Genomic DNA, 10172 nt, shown 5'->3' with positions numbered 1-10172 from the left:
CAGTATTATTATTATGTTATCTGTGATATTGTACTATTATTGTAATTATCCGTTTTATTTAATTTTGCAATTGCCTGTTGCTTGCAAGATTGCACTTAGATGTATACATATATACGTATGTGTAGTATAACACTCAATACCTGTACAGTGAGAATTGTTGTATATATCAGAGATCGGATGTGACGTTGGTGCATTGTGCAATATTGTTGGCGATTCTGCCAAGTCATCGCCAGGCCATGGCTACGTCATCGTATTTATTTAGAATATGCGCGCACGGTGTCATAGCCGCGGGGCTATTTCACCACTGGGTGTAATATTTGTCGCGTAGGTGGGAGTATGTCATGGTTATTTCTGGAGATTACGTAGCTGTGTCAACCAACGTCTATAAAAGGTGGATGCACATTGTAGCGTCAGTCATTACTTATACGGATGCAGTACAGTGAACAAGTCTACTAGATCAAGAGGCCTTGGTTGGCCAGTGAACGAGAGATGGTGAAGACTCAGTGAGCCATTATTGGTCATTGAGAGAGTGAGACCAAATGGTTGGTCCGTCACTTAGTGGAAGACGCGGACGCAAGGCTTACTAAGGAGTCAGAGAGGGCAACCCTGGACCTGCCAAGAGGTCATACCATAGTGACTTACAAAGAAGTCAGAGGATATGGAGAAGAAGCAGTCTCAAGGATGTATCACCACGTTAGGCGTGACACATCTACAGTAAACACCAGAGCAATGGATTACGTCGTAATTACACTCAAAGTGTTGAAGGTACAGTCAAGTGAATCAGTGAGGGAAATATTTCGTATAAATTGTTAAATGTCCGGTCAAGAAGAATTCAAATTCATGCCTAGTTTCTTTCAATTGCAATGTCATAATTTCATATTCTCATCTGTTTTATCGCAACAAGACTCACTATTTTTTGATATATTATTTAAAGAATATATATTGTTCTATCAAACGAATTCATAGTTTTATTTCATTAACAGTAATATATTTTAACCTCAAAATTAATGGGGAAACCGAACGCCAATCTCCTTTTCCCAGAACTTATATGGTATGTTGTCAAAAGTAAGCTTATTACCCCACACCCTAGAGATGGTCAAGAGTCTCATTCTATTACTGCTGTACTGAGTGACAGCTGGCGCCCTTCAAATAACGTATGTGTAAGTAAGCAGGTAACAAGTAAGTGTGAGTACAAGGTTCGACGAGTGTGTATTTTATTTAATAAATGCAGATATTCAGATTTTCAATTAAATGCAGAGTTTTATATATGTTTCAAAAGTTAGTCAGCAAGTTAGGAAGTTCTCAGTGTCAGCACCGCGTTTCTCCCTCTACCTTCCTACTATCATACATCACGTTGTTCATTTCATCTCATTAACTCGTCTGATGTGGTTGACGTCAGGAAGGGCATCCGTTCATAAAAAACCTGCCATGACAGATTCAAGCTCATCTCATACCAGAGCCCGTAGAGAAACGGACAAGGATTAGACAAAGTAAGGAAAGTAGTAAAATGTTTGGTTTTTATTGGCCCATTAATATTGGATATTTGCTCTCCGCCGCTGAATGCGGTCAGTGCACGACAAGCTTTTATGACTTCAATTACGAACACCTGGTAACCATAAAGATAATAGCATGTCGTCAAAACAAAAGAAACTTTAGCAATCCACGCAACCAGTGTCTCTGCAGAGAGAAATTTCAGCAAGCCAGCGCTAATAAGCACAATAATTAACGCTCATAATCTAAGTAACCTACTAGCACTACGTCTATCTCGTAGAGCTATTCACGTCACCTTTGAACTCAGTTTTGCTTTGTACTTTGAATAAGTGGCGTATTCTTGTATTCTTACATTATGTAGTTGTTTGCATTAACTACTTTCAGTGTAAAGCTGGATCTAGCCGGTGACCAACAACCTCCAACAAATCCCGAATTGTTGTACCGGTATAATGTTACACCAAGACAGATACATAGACATATTTTAATATTAATTAACCTACCTTTAATAACAAGAAGTAGAAGAAGAAGAATGTGTCTGAGACGGCTGAGGCGCAGGGCTTCATTTTATCTTTACAATTTACTTTACGTCGCCCCGACACAGATAGGTACCTAATATGGCGATGACGGAATGGGAAAGGGCTAGGAGTGGGAAGGAGTTGGCCATGACTTTAATTAAGGTACAGTCCTAGCATTTACGTGGTGTGAAAATGGGAAACCACGGAAAACCATCTTCGAGGTTGCCGACAATGGGGTTCGGACCCACTATCTCCCGCATGCAAGCTCACAGCTGCGAGCCCTTAACCACACGGCCAATATTCGCCTGGTTGCTGGTCTTCTGAACGTATCTTGGCAGGTTCGATCCTAGCTCAATTCGGTGGTATTTGAAGGTGCTCAAATACGTCAGCCTCGTGTCGGTAGATTTACCGGCACGTAAAAGAACTCCTGCGGGACGAACTTCCGGCAACTCGGCGTCTCAGGAAACCGTCAAAAGTAGTTAGTGGGACGTGAAAAAACCAATATTGGTAGTATTAATAATAAGAAGAAGCTGCCTGAAGAAATGAATATATGTTTCCAGTCATTCAACCGGGTCAGGAATGGAATGAATGAAGCCCCCATCTAACGGCGATGATAGACATTGTGCCGGATGCCGAAGCCTTTTGAACTGTTGAACTCCTCTGGGACAATGATTAGTGGCAGACATACGAAGTGAAATGATAACGGAAAGTCGCTAGAATGAAAGATGATACGCAAGCCCGGAGGAAAATCTGTTCCACAGCTGCTTTGTCCAGCACAAATCTCACATGGAGTGAGCGGGATTTGTAACACGAAACCCAACAGTGGGATGCCAACTGAGCCACGGAGTATCTTTAAGTGAATAAATTAGGGATGTTAATTGCAATCATAAATTTCATGGCTTGTATACAAGATGTATTTAAATGGTACAAATCAATTTACATTTCGTCACTGACGTGATTTTGTGGTGGAAACTTTGCGCTACTAGCGCACTGGAAGTTCGAAGTCAAAGTCATCAACTAACAAGAACGCCCGGAAGTAAAGTTTGTACTAAAGTCACGAACAAGCGACAAACAGAACACTTTTCCTTTATAGAAACTGCAGAGAAACGGTACCTCGGGGAATACCACACGGAGTGTACAGATATAAGAAAAAGAACCCGACAACTTACCTTAGTATCTTAGCTAAGGAAGTTTCTATATTTCTAGTATGCCTAGAAGAGTGATAGAGTGACTAAGTTGCTTAAACAATCCAATTGGATCGAATTGTGCACTATGCAAGACGATTCAAATTACAATATTTAACATCATAATTAAGCCGAAGAACGTATATCGCATTCAGTCTCATCAGTTACGATGTGAGTTGCGGGGGCAGTCTGTGGAGAAAAACTGGATATTTCGAACATTTCACTAACCAGTGAGATGGACGTGCAGTTAGGGATGCGCAGCTGTGAGCTCGCATTCTGGAGATAGTGCACCTTAATTAAGGCCACGGATTGTTTCTTCCCACTCCTTGCTCTTTCCTGTCCTATCGTCACTATGAGATCTATCTGTGCTCGTGCGCCATAAAGCCGGCTGTAAAAAAAAATCACTGAAATTAAATGTTTCTAGTAACATTTAAAACACATCATCGGAAAAAAACCTACTTCTAACATTGATTTGTCCCTATTTCCAGTTTTACGTAATGAACATAATTTAGTATAGTACTGTGTATTGTACCCGACAGGGACATGAACCAAGGACTAGTGATCAAGTGAACGCTCGCGGGAACGCGAAGCTTGGAACGCCATTGGCGAGGCTAGAATGTATTTCCACAAGCACAGCTAGGGAATCCCTGGGTGCAAATAAGGGAGAAAGTATCCCCACCACAAGTCGTTGGTGAGTGGGAGAGGTAAACTTTTAGCATCGTAATCTTGGAACCCTTTTTAAAACAGACTGGCAAACTTAGTTTTCTACATTAAAGGAATTAACGATTTTAATATTACTGCACTGCATAACTATTCAAGAGAGCTGTTCGTGATTTGTGAATTTATTTAGAGTGTGTAACATCCTTTAAGGTAATAATCTTCTGTTAAAAGAAGGAATGTGTGATTACATAACAGTGGAAAGTTAGAGAGGCCATATGTTAAATGTCCTAGCGCCCACTTGACAGGGGGACTCCCGCGAGTGAGCTGAAAATTGAAGACATTTATTATTTTTTATTTTTTGCTAGGGGCTTTACGTCGCACCGACACAGATAGGTCTTATGGCGACGATGGGATAGGAAAGGCCTAGGAGTTGGAAGGAAGCGGCCGTGGCCTTAATTAAGGTACAGCCCCAGCATTTGCCTGGTGTGAAAATGGGAAACCACGGAAAACCATTTTCAGGGCTGCCGATAGTGGGATTCGAACCTACTATCTCCCGGATGCAAGCTCACAGCCGTGCGCCTCTACGCGCACGGCCAACTCGCCCGGTAAGACATTTATTCATTACTGGGGATTCTACGATCAGATATCGTCCGGGCGAGTCTTAACCACAATATAAGAAAATTGTTCATTTGATTATCGCACCATTACCCCTCTAATACATCGAGAATAGGTTGTATAGGAAATTTAGAGGGGGAAACTTCTCAGCTAATATAAGATTTGGGAAGTCATCCCTAGGCAGTCTGTGTTATTGTCTCGTGAGAAGCAGATGCGCGACCGTCTCGAGTAACAGTTACTTTTGAATGTAAACTTGTATTTTAAGTAATAATAGTTAATGTTCTAAACAACTGGCATATGAGAAAAAGTGATAACTGAGATAAATGAGAGTTTGCGTTCGGGTTATTTGGTCCTAATTCTGAACACAGACATGAACTATTATTATTATTATTATTATTATTATTATTATTATTATTATTATTGTCACTGCCATCACTCAAACCAAAGTAGGGACGACTGGAACCCTTATAATAACAGTTATTATGAGCAGAGGCACAGGGTTAAAATTAATGTGGGCGTTTAATTAGTACCCCTGTTTTTGTATTTTGATCCTGGGACCTTGGGTCGAAAATCGGACCGTAAAGTGCGCTTTTGAAGCAGACGTATGTGACGGGCCTAACTTTGTGTGTTCTGTGCTGTAAACCAACGAAATTCCAGTGCCAGGAAAATGGAGTTTTATCCTAGGAGTTCCAGTCCGGACTGTTCATCAAAGCAGTCGACATGGAAACTATGAGGCAGGAAATCGTTACGATGGGCGTCCCATAGCTACACGAGGTGTCCATAGGAAGAGGCTAAGTACCCTTATTTTACTAGCATGACTCGTATTACAACGGAACATCCCTTTAAGTTTCATTAATTTGTAAATAATAACTGATAGGCATTCTTTCCTTCAGTATGTAAATGTTCTAATTAAAGGCACACTGTTCAATTAGTAACAAGTCTGAGTGAATTAGTTTTTGTAAATACGGTAGGTTTTATTTTTATTTTATTCTTCATTTTACACTTGGAAATTTTCTCCGGTTGTTTCCTTTATTTACATAGTTTGACTTAGTGTAGAATGGTTAGTGCCATTAATGTCAACTGGAATGCTTTTCTTATGCTGATTAGTACTCAACCAGTTGTACCATCACACATGCGAGTATTGTCTTGATGTAGTTTAATCGACGGACGGAAGGAGCGCTGGAGTTAGCCGTCGCGAGGTTCGAACCATGTCCTCCCATGTAGCTAGGCGAGAGACGGAGATTTTGATTTTAAATTCGTCCAAAAGTTGAATAAATGGCTGTGAGTTGAGAAGGTAATAATGCCATCCAAAGAACTTAGTGGAATCTCTGATAGAATTATTTTTAATTGCCAATATTTTGGCAGTGAGTTTTGTGTCAGTGAACAGGGAAAAACGTTACATAGGGATACAGAAGAGATTGTAACCCGGGACTCTGAGATGGAAAGATTGAACATCCACTATGATTTAGAATATGAGAGGAAATGCCTCTGTGAGCTAGTGTGTTAACAGGCGAGGTATGAGTTTATAAGCAACGGTAATATGAAAGCCGTGAAGGCAAATTGAAGTGATGTTAAGGGTCCAAATTCCTAATCAATCAATCAATACTGATCTACATTTAGGGCAGTCGCCCAGGTGGCAGATTCCCTATCTGTTGTTTTCCTAGCCTTTTCCTAAATGATTTCAAAGAAATTGGAAATTTATTGAACGTCTCCCTTGGTAAGTTATTCCAATCCCTAACTCCCCTTCCTATAAATGAATATTTGCCCCAATTTGTCCCCTTGAATTCCAACTTTATCTTCATATTGTGATCTTTCCTACTTTTATAAACGCCAGTCAAACTTATTCGTCTACTAATGTCATTCCACTAATGGGGAGATACGCAGATGTGTCTCAGCTCACCGACCTGAGCAGCCATATACTTGAGTGACAGGGACACACCCACCGGAGGGGTTCATTGCAGATGTAAAACTGAGCCATAATTTTTGGTGAGGAGAAACATAGCCAAGGTTTAGACAGTTGGGTCCCGTTTCCAAGATATGTGATTTATGTGTTATGTGACTCATTAATAAGGTAATTCTTTATTTGAAGAACTTTGATCAGAGATAGACTCAATTAGCTAGTGTAATGCAGCCATTTTTTACTGAATATGACAGTTAGGGTTTTCAGAGCACATGTGTGGAGTCCAGTGATCACTTTTTCGAACCTCACAATGTGGAGATCCGTATTCATTTTTATCTATATATTATGTTTTGTTCCATTGTGGTGAGTGCATTTTATTTTTATTTGTCAACGCAGGTTCCAATCCTGGGGTTGATTGTGTGTATACTGGGTTCGAATCCGAAAAGGAGAGTTTCGTGTTGAAATATCCATTTGTGTTTAGTACAGATTATTTTTAATGCGTTTATTATATTGTTTATCAAGTTGGATCTAGGTTAGGCTTCCCCCAGACTTGTTAAAGGGGATAGTGTTAAAGGGGACAGTTTGAGCTATTTACTTTTTAAATATTCCGTTTATGCGATGTCATGGTCAAATATTTTAGTCTCATCCACAAAACAATTTGAAACAATCTTCAACATGTTCGCTGCGTAACTTGTAATTATGTGCGTATATTCAGGACGGATATTTTGCATCAGATTCCACTATCATCAGCAGGATAATAAACCCTCTGATTTTAATATCTTAAAATAGTGTTCTCATTCGTTTGTTGTTTTATATGACACCCGTATTCTCCTACCCTTTACGCCGCTAAGTTATTCTTATATATTGATTATGCCCACTTAATATTCTTAAAATCCAGTTAACGACTCTGTAGATTTCTCGCCGGAAAACCAATGGGTAGGAGGTGGGTGCAGTATCACATAGTATTGCGTTTTATTTTACAAAACTTGTATATTATAATGCAGCACATTAACAAAGTTGCATATTGAACTTTTGTTTGCACGGTTCTTTCCAGATTCTAAAACTGTCATCCTTTTAAATGCAATAAATCTCTAACTATAAATCATATGGAACTTAACGAAGAAAATGGATTTCAAATTTTCAAAAGAACTCATTTTTCAATGATAATTATTTTTTATAATTGGTTTTAGCAAAATCTTTTCTATTACTTAGCAGATATTCCTTGACTATTTCATAGAAATTAATTATTTAAGCAGAAAGAATTGTATAACGTCAGACTGTTCCCTTATGGGAAGACTAACACCATGTGCCCGGCGGTAGTAATATTACTACCACGTGGTGTGAGCGTGAGTGCCGCTGTTAGTAATCACGAAATTTGAAATTCACTCACTCGAAAGCTATTCATGTTATCGAATTAGTTTTTGTTTTAACGTGTTGCCGATTTCCTTTCCTATTGATAGGTGGTGTTATCGATCGATAGATATTGGTGGTGCAACCTTGGGGCAAAGTTTCGTAGCATTGTGCGCTCAGCTAGATCTTACCTAATTGTTGACATACGTACTCCTCGCACGCTGAAATTTATAATGAAAGTCTAGTGAGTTCGCAGTCTGCAGTCATCTTTTTTTTTTGCCTTACGTCGCATGGACACAGATAGGTCTTATGGCGACGATAGGATAGGAAAGGCCTAGGAATGAGAAGTAAGTGGCCGTGGCCTTAATTGAGGTACAGCCCCAGCATTTGCCTGGTGTGAAAATGGGAAACCACGGAAAACCATCTTCAGGGCTGCCGACAGTGGGGTTCGAACCCACTATCTCCCAGATGCGAGCTCACAGCTGCGCGCTCCTATCCACACAGCCAACTCGCCCGGTAGAGTCATCTCTCAAGTCGTCGATTTATACTGTATATTGAGATATGGATCCCGGACCTAGTACAAGTAAAGGAAATCATACGAGTGCATACAGCCCGCTGATAAATGAACAGATTATTACGGAACTTGTAAACGATTCGTATTCTGATCTGTATGAAGGTGATTGTGAAGAAGAAAATGAAAATCTACAAGCCCCTCAGGGTAATGAATGGTCAGTTTCATCACCAGAAGCAGCAGTCGCAAAAGGATGAAGGGAGGTGAGAAGCATGGGAACACAATGAAAACAAGATATTGCTCCTGTGAACAGGTCCATTTTTTCCCCTATCGAAATTTTGTGAACGTTCGGCCGATTATTTTGTGAATAGTGGTGCTGCTGAAATTATTAAAGAATCACGAGCATCGTCTGCAGGAAGGACAGTAGGCAGAGCTTATTTTCCACACAGAATAACTGCAGTGCGGGTGCAGAAGGAAGGACACTCGCAGCGTATGTGCAAGGTTTGCTACGACAAGTCCGAACACAGCACCGACCGTACTGCGAAGAATATGATGACCATATACTGCCGTAAATATGACTTAGGTCTTTGCATAAGAGAATGCTTAGAGTGTTATCATACCAAAGCTAGGTATTGGGAATAACAATGTGTAGTTCTGTTGCTCAGTGACTGAAAACATTTCTGAGTAAATTTGAAATTCAAGTGCGTGAACAAAGATAACAGAATGTACCAATACTCTAGACTGATTTTATTTCAAATGCTGAAGGTACACATTTTTGAATTGATTTCACGTGATAGTTCACTTTTTCCAGTATATGTAAACAAACGTTATTACTTATACTGCAAAAACTGACAAACCTGTAATTTTTTTTCTGACCGTTTATTTTGCTGCTAGGTGCTTTACGTCGCACCGACACAGACAGGTCTTATGGCGACGATGGGATAGGAAAGGCCTAGGAGTCGGAAGGAAGTGGCCATGGCCTTAATTAAGGTACAGCCCCAGCATTTGCCTAGTGTGAAAGTGGGAAACCACGGAAAACCATCTTCAGGGCTGCCGACAGTGGGATTCGAATCCACTATCTCCCGGATGCAAGCTCACAGCCGCGTGCCCCTGACCGCACGGCCAACTCGCCCGGTCTGACAGTTTAAATCACGCTAGAACAAGGCAGGGATGCTATCATAACTCTTCCGGGCTCATAGTCCTAATAATATGATGTACAGTGAGATTAAAGTACACATGCTTAAATTAAGGATATTGCTGTTGCATATTGCCAGGAGCGGCGACTTCTGATAATTATGAGAACGGGGGTTGTGAATAACATAAACCCATGCATATGAATGATGAATCTCTCTTAATGAAAATATTTCTATATATTAATAGTATTCATAAACAAACAGAAAAACAGAACAATAACACAGCTTGTTTCTCAACAACATTTTTGAACGATCCTTATGTACGGAGTTTTCAATAATAATCACAAGTAAACAGATAAATATAAATTGATACGTAAATATTTTAAAACAATATTTTATACACGAAGCTATCAAAAGTAATCGCACGTAAAAAAATAGATCTTGCTTCATGAATAACTTTTCTTAATAAATGTCGTATTACGGTATATTATGAATTTCATGCGAAAATCTCTACCGCCAGATTTAACACCTGAGCAGCCTCCGAAGGCTACCAAACTCCACGTTTTAAGGGAACCTTACATCTACGATGAGAATTTTTGGGGAAAAAAGGACACTGTGCTCCCTAACGGGGGGCAGAAAACACCTTGCCCCACCAAAGTCGGCGCCACAGTATAGCGTGATGTATTTGAGTGTCATATGATCGTAAGAAGTATTTGAAAGGAATAGAACACCATAATTTCACGACAAAAAAGGAGACTGTATATATAAAATATTCTTCTTCTTCTTCTTCTTCTTCTTCTTCTTCAAGTGCCA

The sequence above is a fragment of the Anabrus simplex genome, chromosome 3, assembly GCF_040414725.1.
Source record: "Anabrus simplex isolate iqAnaSimp1 chromosome 3, ASM4041472v1, whole genome shotgun sequence".
NCBI lineage: Eukaryota > Metazoa > Arthropoda > Insecta > Orthoptera > Tettigoniidae > Anabrus > Anabrus simplex.
This window is presented reverse-complemented; position numbering follows the sequence as displayed.